The following is a 12,615-nucleotide window of genomic DNA, read 5'->3' on the forward strand; positions in this document are numbered from 1 at the left end:
GGGTTTTTCTTAGAGGGCAGTGAGAAGAATGTTCAACCTAAAGACCTGAGGCAGATGCATGATTTACTTTTGAAGGTGTTTAAACAGAAAGCCAGAGTCTGCTGTGATAACCATGGTTTAAGTATCTTTAGCAAGAGGTAAAGTTGAGTGAATGTTTCTCATCTGTGAACTCTCAAAGGGAACTAGGAGTAGTACAACAGAAACTTTCACTGTGCTCATTGATTTAATTGTAATTATTGATATTATAGTAAGATGAATCACGATTTGAACACTCGACATCTTTTTTCCATGTGAGCTTAAGATAAGACCATCAAAAGGGTCTTATTGAATTTCCCTTTCTATAGACATCTATATTAATAACTCATTTCTCTAGTCCCAGACCATATACTTTGCATCCTTAATATCACAGTTGGCCTCAATATTAGTCAGTTTCTGTTGTGGCTGTTGGAGAAAGCTTAGACTTGCTACCAATGTCTGGAACTAAACTCTCTACATAATTCCAACTAAATGACTGTTGACTATTTGAGGGGGTTCCCTCCAACAAAAGGAAAACTTTTTGTCATAGTTCTTTGTGGATATGCTTATGAAAAATTTTAAAAAGAGTAAAAGAGCTATGCATGTGAGTCACCTGGGTGGCTCAGTGGGTTAATCCTCTACCTTCAACTCAGGTCCTGATTCCAGAGTCCTGGGATCAAGCCCAGCATCAGGCTCTCTTCTCAGCAGGGAGCCTGCTTCCCTTCCTCTCTCTCTGCTGGCCTCTCTGCCTACCTGTGATCTCAAATAAATAAAATCTTAAAAAAAAAAAAAAAAAGCTATGCATGTGTGTGTTTAAGGAGAGAGGGTGGTTTTTGGTTTAGTGAAACAAAAGGAATTCGACTTGAACTTTATTTGTTCTCATAATTTTAAAAGCTGACTGGGCACCTAGCTGGCTCAGTCAGTAAAGTATGAGATTCTTAATCATTGGGTCATGAGTTCAAGTCCTTCATTGGGTGTGGAGCCAAAATACATTGGAGCCAAAAAAAAAAAATATATATATATATATATATATGCATATATATACATATATATGCATATATATATATACATATATATATAAAATTTTAAAAATTTAATTACATTTATTTTTATATATAATATATAATTAAAATATATATATAAAGTATATATATATATTTTTTTTTAAAGCTGAGCTTTGAAGAATGGGTAGATGGATTTTAGCTAAATCAAGGAATGTGAGAGTTACATTAAAGAGAATTATCCTGAAATTGGAAAGGGAGAATTGTTAAAAATTTCACATGTTATCTTTTATAGTTTGAACCTTTCTTTAACTTAGGTATACTCAATGTATATGTAAATGTTATATACATTTATCTGAAAATTGCCATTATTATCTGCATTGGTAGCTCTCCAAATCCCACTAAAGGAAGAACCTTTAGTGCTGCCATTACATTTGACTCAGTTCTTACATAAGGAATTTCATTTTCCTTGGCCTTGTTCATAATCTCTTCTTGTCTAATGATAGCATCAGCGTATTTCTGCCTTTATAGACATATTATCTGGTTAAAATCTTGAGATATCCAGGCAGATCTGTGCCCACCTTTGTTTTGCTCTCTTTGTTTTTATGGTAGTTCCCTAAATAGATTTTTAGAATTGAGACTGTTTCCTTTTAATGTCCTTCCATGTAAGTTTTTGGCATAATGCCAAAGCATTGTTAAGTGAAACCCATTCTGAGCTTGGGGCAGAATATTCCAGTTGAGGTAAGGCTTTGATGATCTGTTTCAATCCAAGGAATAACAAATTTTAGAATATATATAGAAATACTTAACTCTTTTTCTGGGGGGAATAAATAATAGAGTATATTGAGAACTTTTAAAATCACAGAGGTTTTTACAGACAATTTCAGGAGGTTCGCAAAGTTTCTAGAGCTCCTTTTTTGAGCCTTGGCTCAGAAAACAAAAACAGGCAGGGTCCTGGCTGGCTCAGTAGGCAGAGCATATGACTATTGATCTTGGGGTTGTAAGCCCCATGTTGGGTGTAGAGATTACTAAAAAAATAAACTTAGAAAAGAAAACGAAAACAAGCAAACAAACTGATTCCAAGCAGTGGCTAAACAGTATATCCTTCAAACAATTCTCCATAAATGTGATTTCTTAATTTATATTAAACAGCATTAAGTTCATAGTTATACCTGGAATACAGATAGTCTGTATTCTAGAATTGTGTGCTTTATTTCTGAGATCTTTCTTTAGAAGTGAGACTGGCCCATGCTGGGGGTCTTAGGAACAAGACTGGATTTAAAAAAAAAAAAAAAAAGGCTGACAAGAGCTCAAAGAAAAGGGGAACAGACCATAATCTGGGCAAAGGTGAATGTTGAGGGACTCCAGGAGTTCCAGGCCCAGAAAAAGGTAACACTGGAAACAAAGGTCAATGAGGAAGGTTGAGTTCAAAGCCCTAGGCAGAGGAAAAACTGGGCCTCACAGAATAAAAGAGGCAACAAGAAACACACAAACATTGATGTTTAAAATTTTCTTTAAAATAGGTTTAAAGTTTTAAAGGTTTAAAATTTTCTTTAATATAAAAAAATAGAATTGGTAAAACACATGTAATATTACCATCTTTTTTTTCCAAAGATTTTTCTTATTTATTTGACAGAGGGAGAGAGCACTCAAGTAGGGGGAGCGGCAGGCAGAGGGAGAGGGAGAAGCAGGCTCACCACTGAGTAGAGAGCCCAGGATCATGACCTTAGCTGAATTGAGCCACCCAGGCACCCCTAGAATATTACCATCTTAACCATTTTTAAGTGTACAGTTCAGTGTCATTAAGTCCATTCACATTGTTGGGCAACCATTACCACCGTTCATCTCAGAACTCTTTTCACCTTATTAAACTGAAACTCTGTACCCATTAAGCACTAACTCATCATTCCTCCAACCCCTAGTTCTTGGCAATTACCATTTTTCTTTTTGTCTCTATGAATTTGACTACTAGAGGTGCCTCATATAAGTGGAATCATATAGTGACTGGCTTATTTCACTCAACATAATGTTCTCAGTGTTCATCTATAGTATAGCATGTGTCATAATATCCTTTTTAAGACTGAATACTACAGTGTATGTATATATAAGACATTTTGTTTATCCATTCATATGTTGTTGGACATTTGGGTTTCTTCTGTTCCTTGTTTTTATGAATAGTGCTGCCATGAACATGGGTATACAAATACCTCTTCAAGTCCCTGCTTTCTTTTTCAATGAGGTGTTTTGTTTTTGTTTTTGTTTTTTTAGATTTTATTTATTTATTTGACAGAGAGATAGCACAAGTAGGCAGAGCAGCAAGCAGAGGGAGAAGCAGGCTCTCCACTGAGCTTCGAGCTTGATGTGGAACTTGATCCCAGGACCCTGAGATCATGACCTGAGCTGAAGGCAGCCACTTAACTGACTGAGCCACCCAGGCACCCCAAGTCCCTGCTTTCTATTTTTTTTAAATATTTTATTTATTCATTTGACAGAGAGAGAGAGATCACAAGTAGGCAGAAAGGCAGGCAGAGAGAGAAGGGGAAGCAGGCTCCCTGCCTGCTGAGCAGAGAGCCCGATGCGGGACTTGATCCCAGGACCCCAAGACCATGACCTGAGCCGAAGGCATAGGCTTAACCCACTGAGCCACCCAGGTGCCCCAGCTTTCTGTTCTTTTGGGTGTGTGCCTAGAAGTGAAATTGCTGGATTGTATGGTAATTCTAATTTTAATTTTTTGAGGACTCACCATACTGTTTTTCGTGATAGCCGCACCATTTTACATTCCCACCAATAATGCACAAGAATTCTAATTTCTCCATATCTTTAACAATACTTATTTTTTTTAATAATAGCCATCCTAATGGATGCAGTGGAGCAGGTTTGGGACAAAAAATTTGGAAAAACGCCCTGAGACTATACTCTAGTACATTTTAAGAACTTTTTAAGGCACCAGTATATAGGGAGGGATGTGTTAAGAGAACAGAAAAGGGGCACCTGGGTGGCTCTGTCAGTTAAGCATCGGACTCTTAGTTTTGGCTCAGGTCATGACCCTCAGGGCTTGGGCTCCAGCAGCTTGGAGTCTGCTTGAGATTCTTTCCCTCCCCTTCTCCCCTTTGCCCTGCCCCCTGCTCATGCACATGCATATGCATCCTCTCTCTAAATAAATGAAATCTTTTTAAAAAATAAATAAAACGAAAAAACCCTGTTCAGTTGTGCTTGGATGGCTCAGTCAGTTGAACAACTAACTCTTGGTTTCCGTTCGGGTCATAGTATCAAGTTTGAGGTATCCATCCCCACTCTGAGCAGGGAGTTTGCTTGAGATTCTCTCCCTCTGCTTTCCCCACTGCTCATTCACACACTCTCTCTCTGTCTAGAATAAGTAAATCTTTGAAAAACTTGGTTTTTATATTAATTATATATCTGGAGTTCTCTTAATTTTCATGAGGAGGTTACCAACTTCACACCCAGCTTAGGTGGTTATTAGTATCTGAATCTGCTCTGTGTGGGACTGGATCTCATGACCCTGAGATCATGACTGGAGCTGAAATCAAGAATTAGATGCTTGACCTACTGAGCCAACCAGGCACCCCTCAGTAGTTTGCTTAATAGCAATTGCCAATTAGAGAATATAATCCAAGAAAGATTCCATTCATATTAGCAACAAAATCTTAAAATATCTGGGACTAAGCATAAAAAGAAATACATAAAACATATATGAAGAAAACTTTAACTATTGATGGACAAAAGGATGCCCTGAATATTTAAATGGCAAAACAGGGCATGTTCCTCAATGATATACAATGGCTCCCATTTTCACTCAGTGAAAACCAAGGTCCTTACCAAACAACAACAAAAAACCCAGGACTCTTAAATACAGAGAACAAATGGGTGGCTGCCAGAGGGAAGGTGGGTGGGGTGAGGGGTGAAACAGATAAAGGGGATCAAGAGTACACTTACAGTAATGAACACTGAGTAATGTATAGAATTGTTGAATCATTATATTATACACCTGAAACTAATGTAACACTGTATGTTAATTATACTTGAGTTAAAAAAAAAATGTCGAGGTCCTCGCATGGCCTTTTAGATTGTGTATATTCTGCCCCTACCTTGCCGGATCTCTCCTACCAGTCTGCTCCTTGCCTTGCTGTTGCAGCTACTCTGGCTTTCCTGCTTTTCCTTAAACAGTCTTTGGTCTCATTCATTATTCCTTCTGATTGCAACACTCTTCCTCCAGATAGGCCTTTGAGTAATTCCTTTGTCCACTTCAAGTTGTTGCTCAGTCCAGTCTTTTCTGTAAGGCCTACATGAATTTTTCAGCACTACATCACTACCCCATCCTCCAGAGTGTGGAGAGGGGCTGGAAACGGAGTTAATAATTGATCATGCCTACATGAGAAAGCCTCCATAAAATTCCATGTGGGGTTTGGAAAGCTTCTAGGCTATCAAATGCATCCACATGAGGAGTTGGGTTTGTACCCCAACTTCACTGCGGCGGATGCTCCTGCTCTCAGGCTCTCAGATGCTCACAGGCTCTAAGACCTCGCCCTCTGTATCTCTTTATCTGGCTGTTCATCTGCATCCTCTGTCATGGCCTTTAATAAACTGATAAATGTTTCCCTGAGTGAGCTGCTCTAGAAAATTAATTGAAACTGAGAAGAAGGTCATTGGAACCTCTGATCTACAGCTGGTTGGTGAGAAGCACAACTTACAGTTTAATGTCTGAAATTGGGGAGTGGGGGAGTCTTGTAAGGCTGTACCTTACCTTGAGATCTGATACTATCTCAGTTATTATAGGATACCCAGCTGGTGTTGTCAGAGACTTGATTATTGTAACCCCCCCCCACCCACCTCATACATTTTGTGACCAAAAGTGTCAGGTGAAGTGTTCTGTGTGAGTAGTAAAGGAGACTCAAAGGAGAGACAGTAGAGAAGACTGGGTTTTCTCTACACAGGAAGGAAAAAAACTGAAGTTTTTCCTTTACACACCTATCTTTATTTAAAAAGGTTATTCGATTATCATGGAAAAAAATATTTGGATTTATTCTTCACCAAGATTTACACTGCTGTTGTAAAACACAGATCAAATATCATCTTCCCCATTAAACCCTTCTTGACTTCTCTAACTAGAAGAACTATCTTCCCTCCGAACCATTTTGGTATTTTGTTTACTATCCCCTCCTCCAAGTTCCCTTAAGGCAATGACTATTTGCATTATATTTATTTGTACCATTAGATCTAATTCCTTTCCCCATTCATAGTCTTTATTTTTATATCTCACTGTAACATGTACTGGTAGGGTTTTGTTGGTTTGTTTTTTTGTTCCCAGCTTTGAGGGGATATAATTGACATATAATATTGTGTAAGTTTAAGAGCTACAACATGATAATTTTATATATTGCAAAATGCACATAGTAGGTACTAAGTGAACATTTAATAGACTAAAGATTAAATTAGAAAATGAAAATAAGGTATCATGGATTCCCATCATTTTTGCAACTGTGATATCCTGTATCTATGATTTTGGTATTACAGTACCCCTTATCAAACTTGTTTCTATTGCTTTTAATAAACTAAACAGTAAACTTTAATAGATTTAACTTTTAGGATCTCTTCATTACTTTAGAAAAAGCTAGAACAATTTGAGGTGTTTTATGATCAGTGTTAATAGTTGTGGTTTAAATCCCTCTGCTATGTGGAGGTATCCATTCAGTTAGATCTTTCCAATAAACCAGTTGCCAAGTTTAACTTTGGTAGTAATGAGTCAACACACAGGCATTATGTCCTTTGTGACATAACTCTTTACTGTCCGCATCCTGCGTTTCCCCAAACAGGAGTGATTACTGTTTCCTCTGTGCTCCAACTGAAGCTATTTCTATTATCCCACTGTTGTGTAATTACTTTTTTATGTCTGTCTGCCCTTCTAAATAGTGAGCTCAGTAAGAATAGGGATTATATGTTGGTAATTTCCACTTTCCCCATAGTTCCTGGTACCGGAACATTGTGGGTATTAAGTAAATGATAGATGTGTTAATATAAATAAAGTATATTCTGACAAGAAATCTGGCTAAATGACTATATGAAAGACAATCTCTTCAGATGGCTCAGTGGTAAAATGTCAGGATTTGATTCATTTAAGTGATGAATTTTACATATTCAGCCTATGGTAGGGTTAATTGCCCTTAAGAATCTTTTCTTTATTTGTTGTTGTTTTGGGTTTTTGTTTTGTTTTGTTTTAAGTATCTCTACAGCCTACATGGGGCTTAACTCACAGCCCTGAGATCAAGAGTTGCCTGCTGTTATCTACTGAGCCAGCCAGGCAAGTTTAGGAGCCTTCTCTTTGTAAACCACATTTTGTTTGGAACCCACCCATTTCCCTCTCTATCTCACTGTCTTTCAACTTTCACCTGGAGTTTGTAGAAAGTAAATAGTGACAGAGAGGTCAGTTGTTACTCCACCATCTTAGAGAAATAAAGGAAATTAGACTTATGACTGAAAATTAAATTGAAACATGAATATATATCAAGGCAAAGTTATCAAAAATAACCTTAAAAAGGAAATCTGGACAAATTAAGACTTGACTAAAGATTTTTTTTAAATTTTATTTTTTATAAACATATATTTTTATCCCCAGGGGTACAGGTCTGTGAATCTTGACTAAAGATATTTATCTCAAGGGGCGCCTGGGTGGCTCAGTCAGTTAAGCAGCTGCCTTCAGCTCGGGTCATGGTCCTGGAGTTCTGGGATCAAGCCCCCCACATCAGGCTCCCTGCTCAGCGGGAAGCCTGCTTCTCCCTCTCCAACTCCCCCTGCTGTGTTCTCTCTCTCGGTGTGTCCCTGTCAAATAAATAAATAAAATCTTTAAAAAAAAAAGATATTTATCTCAAGAATATTCATTGAAGGACTGTTGGTTAGCAGTAGCAACATAGAAACAGGACTTTGAAAGGCATACTGCGGTTGTAGCTGTCCCAGGAAAAGAATGTAGCCAACCAAGTTGGATATTCCTATCTCCTATCTATGGCCTGATGCTTAAACCTTTGAAACATCCAATTTAATTTCCCTACCTCAAATTCCAAGTTCGTCAAGCAACTTTCTTTCTGATTATGTCTCATTTCTTATGTGTATCTTTTTACAAGGAGAAAATGTCTGAACTTCATGCCAAAGCAAATATTATCATTATTATGACAGTTAATCTATTTCATTGCAAATAATAATCTAGCATTCTGGTTTTACATCAGCCTCTGACCCCTTTTTAATTTTAGTTTGAATTATATATTCTATCTCAGTAAAGAGCCAAAACCAGGTTTCTGAGCCTAAAAACTGAAGTCCAGATTTTGGACTTAAGTGAATTCAACAAGATAAATTCCACTTTCTTGAATTTTATCTCATATAACTGTCAAATGTAACCCCTTCACAACCTCCCCATTGCCAATGCCTATTTATTCACCTATTTATTATTTTTCCTCTGGATTACAATAGTAGCATCTCAACTCATTTTCTGGCCATCAGTCAGACTACACTTCACACTGATGTATCTTTAAATCATAAGTTTCAAAACATTATATTAACTTTTTAAAGTATTTAATGGCATTCTGCAATGTCCTCCACTCCATGACCTTCCATATGTTGTTCCTCAGCCCTGCCTGGAAAATTCTGTCTCACATATTCATTAAGTTAACTTATATTTATGCTCTAAGGCTCAGCACAGGATCTGCTCCAAGAAACTTTACCTGACCGCCACAATTTGGTTTAGATATTCTTCTTTTGCACTTCCATGACACCCTATCTTTACCTCTATCATACTATCCACTACACTGTAGAGCAGTTTTTAACTCCTATGTCTTCTCTACCAGAAAGTGAATTTGTTCACAGCAGTGAGAAGGATGTTGTGTGATTCTTTTCTATATTCCCTAGCTCTTAATGTAATACTTAATTTGTTAAATGAATCTAAGAACCTCTTTTATAATTTTATTCATTTTATTTAACCTTCAACAAGCTTCTGCATTCTCCTTTCATCTCTTCCAATCTGCACTTCCTTTTTGATCCTTGAACATTTATCCCTAGCTACTTTTTTTTACCCACTTTGAACTCGTCACACTCTTGCTGTTTCTTCAGAATCATATGACCAACAGATTCCATGTGTGTGTGCATGTGTGTCCATTAATGAATGAGATTTTCAGGTATCACTAAGTTTGTGAAATATCATTTTAATATAGAATTCCTCCCATAGAATATAATATGATTGAATAAAAATAGTTTAAATAAAATGTAATTTAAAATATAGGTAACCTCTGGCTCATAAATGAAAATTACTACATAAATGATAGCAAGTAGACAAAAATCTTTGAGATGAAAATCCTAAGGAGTTGGCTACATTCACCCACTACCTTAATGAGTACTGCACCCCACACAGAGCATCCAATTGAGATTTATGCTTCAGTAAAATCACTCTATAGTGATTTTCAAGGTGTTGTGAGCTTTCAATGTTGCTCCTGAAAGTTATATAAATATTGAATCTGAGAATGCCAGGTTTGCAATATCACATATATATATGCTAGGCTTGATGATGTATTAAACAATGTAAGTTATGGGTTTTGACCTCAAAAAGTATACAGATATTCCCTTTATTCAAAGGACTCATGAATTTCTACCTGCTCTAGGAAATCCTGTTTGAAAGAGGTAGTGAATGAATAGTCTCTTTACAGACACATTTTTAATTATTTATACATTTCAATTATTGAATAATGACTGTGAACACATTAGATTTGTAGATTAATCTGGGGGATAATTTGTATTTTTGTAGTGTTGAGTCTCCTTATCCAGGAACATGGTATTTCTCTATTAATTCAGGTTTTCTTCTGTGGCCCTCAGTAAAATTTGTATCTTTTTCATATAGACCCATACATTTATTGTTAGGTTTACTCATAGATATTTTAAATTTTGTTGCCATTTAAGTGGTACTTTTTCTATTATTTTTTCTAAGTGATTATTATAAGTATCTAGAAAGGCTATTTCATTATAAATTTGTTTTGTGACTGGGCACCTACCAAAATCTTGTTATTTCTATAATTTCTAGAGTCATGGAGTAGTTCTAAGAGTGGAAGGGAGGGGCAGTAGAAATTTTCTTGTCCAGCCTTCTCAAGTACAGATAAGACTCAGAGTAGGCCAAACAGGTTTGATTGAAATCTTAGATCTTATGAATCTCTAGTCATTGAGTTTGACAAAATATAGTAAAGAGGTTAGGGAACAAGACTGAGACAATAGACTGCTAGAGTTGGACCTCTCAAATCTGCATCTTGATGTGGTCATCACCAATCTAAGCTTTATAAATTCACAAGTTCAATATATGGCCTGTCTTAGGAGTGACCAGGTCTCAGGAGATCAATTCACTCCTTTCTTTCTAGCAAGAATAATTTATCAACAAGACAGCTAAGTTGGAAGTTCAACATGGAAAATCTAATAACATCCAGGACATTGTCTTCTCATGGCCATCTCTACCCAGGAGAACAAGTTAGAGATCCCAGAATCACAGCAAAGAGAACTGAATGTTTTTTGTGGTATTTACATTAAGATATGTACTCTGATAGTCTTTTCTGTTCTAATCATTATATTAGATAAATATCCAATGATATTTCTTTCCAAATAACTCTGTTAGGTATCACAATGAGAGAAACCTTTCCCTAGGCAAGGGCTGAAAACAGTGATAAATGTTTCAATATTTTCTCTTCTAAAAACTGTCATTCCTTCACTCTCTCCTGACCAACATGTTAGTTTTAAAGAGTAGAGCCTCTCTTAGATTAGCTCTATTTTAACTTCATGGCTTCCTGTCTAGAGAGGAACCCTAAGTTCCGTGTGAAATATATTTAGGCTGTACTTTAATCTTACCAGCTTGCTTATTTATTGATTTATATTTGTGGCGGGGTGGGGGGCAGAGAAAGAGGGAGAGAGAGAATCCCAAGCAGGCTCCATACTCCACACTCAGGGTGGAACATGACCCTAACATCATGACCTGAGCCAAAATGAAGAGTCAGACACCCAACTGACTAAGCCACCCAGGTGCCCCTATCATCTCTTAAACAGATTACTTTAGGAATATTTCCAAAGATGGGTTAAACATTTTTTTTTTTGGTTAAACATTTATTAATGTTGATTCTTGTTAACTGCCTTTCAAGGGCCTGGTGAGTATGTTTAAAATCTGGTTTCCAATTCTGTATATACCTTTTTCGGGTACTATGGCTTCCCTATGAAACATAACACAGCTTCTTGAGATCAACTATAAAACTGACCACTAAGCATGACCCATCAGTAGTTATTGAAATTCAGGGATTGTCATGATTTTCTGTTAGGTGGAGTTGCCCACCTGCTCAATCTTTTGTCAGAACTGTTACCCTTGCTTTAGACAGCATTTATCTGGGTGGGACCATGTGATTTGGAATTGTTGGACTAGAAGGAAAATATGTAGAGTGAATATCAGTAGTTATGTTGGAAATATCTGAAAAATAAATTGGAGAATTGAAGTTACTAAAAGGGTTTGAAGTTGGATAAGCTTGGAGTGGAGTGCATTTAAGCAGCAAAGCCAAAATGTCCTAGATGTATGCTGAGAAACTAGTAAAGTGCTCATAAATCATTTTATTGGCTGCTGCTTATTCAGTAAATAAGTAGATCAGCCAGATTTTAGGGCTCAGGACCCTGAACACCTATGTGGTTACCACAATTATCATATGCTGGAAGGTGAAGATGATACTATATTAAGTAGCACACTCAAGGACTGGGTGTTTATCTTAGTACTCACCAGCTGGGAAGAGATAAAGATAGAACTTACACAGGCTTTCTTTTGGCTCTTGCTTGCCTCCAGGGCTTATAGGAGAAATTTAATGAATAAAGGAATTTATAGGTAGAGCTGTCTGAAAATGTAGAGACCATCTTGAGAGAGTGATTTCTATACTGGAAGTATTTATGTGACTTAGTTAGGGTTGCTAAACACAGGGAATGACTGCTCTGGATGGAAAGATGGATTATGTATCTCCCAGTCCCTTTTTAGTTGTGAAATTCTGTAATTTCCAGGATCAGAGTAACTCTGAGAGGCTCTCCAGGATCCAGGGTGGCTCCCAGAACAGACATTACTGGTGGAAGTGGAGAGCAATTCTGAAAGTAATTATTTTTACTTGGGCTTAGTTTAATTTAGTTCACCCTGGTCATTCAATGACTCTGCTTAGATCCAATAAAACCCCTTATGATATGAGAAAACCACTTGACAACTCCATTTGGCACTATGATCCAGGTATGTTCCTAGTTTAGTCTCAAAGCCAGCATTTCCTGGGGACATGAGAGCAGGGAACCTAATTAATACTGGAGTGTCTTCAACTCCCACAGCTTGTTGACCTGGTACCATTAGGAATATTCTGCCTTCTGCCGTAAAGTAGAGTAGTAGAGCACAGACCACTAGCAGAAAACTGACATGTGGGGCCCAGAAAATTCCTCACAACTTACGATTTTGGATTCTGTGAGTTGCAGACCCTCTCCACTTCAAGGCTGCCACATCTGTAATAAAGTAAGGCAGCTACAATAATTAAGCTAAGTTAATGTGTCTTTGGATTGATTT

General features: G+C 37.1%; 1 protein-coding gene across 4 annotated transcripts in view; it reads left to right on the forward strand.

The window, feature by feature from the left end:
• LOC125082826 (phospholipid-transporting ATPase FetA-like) overlaps nucleotides 1-12,615 on the forward strand; it is a 116,289-nt gene that overhangs the window by 9,773 nt on the left and 93,901 nt on the right. The window contains exon 1 of one of the 4 annotated variants that reach the window (XM_047698637.1): nucleotides 2,266-2,405. The exons of the other annotated variants lie outside the window; for them this stretch is intronic. The gene's annotated coding sequence lies outside the window, so the exon portion shown is untranslated. Of the gene's footprint in view, nucleotides 1-2,265; nucleotides 2,406-12,615 lie in introns of those variants that run through there. 4 annotated transcript variants of the gene reach the window in all.

The sequence above is a fragment of the Lutra lutra genome, chromosome 13 (genome assembly GCF_902655055.1).
Source record: "Lutra lutra chromosome 13, mLutLut1.2, whole genome shotgun sequence".
Lineage (NCBI taxonomy): Eukaryota > Metazoa > Chordata > Mammalia > Carnivora > Mustelidae > Lutra > Lutra lutra.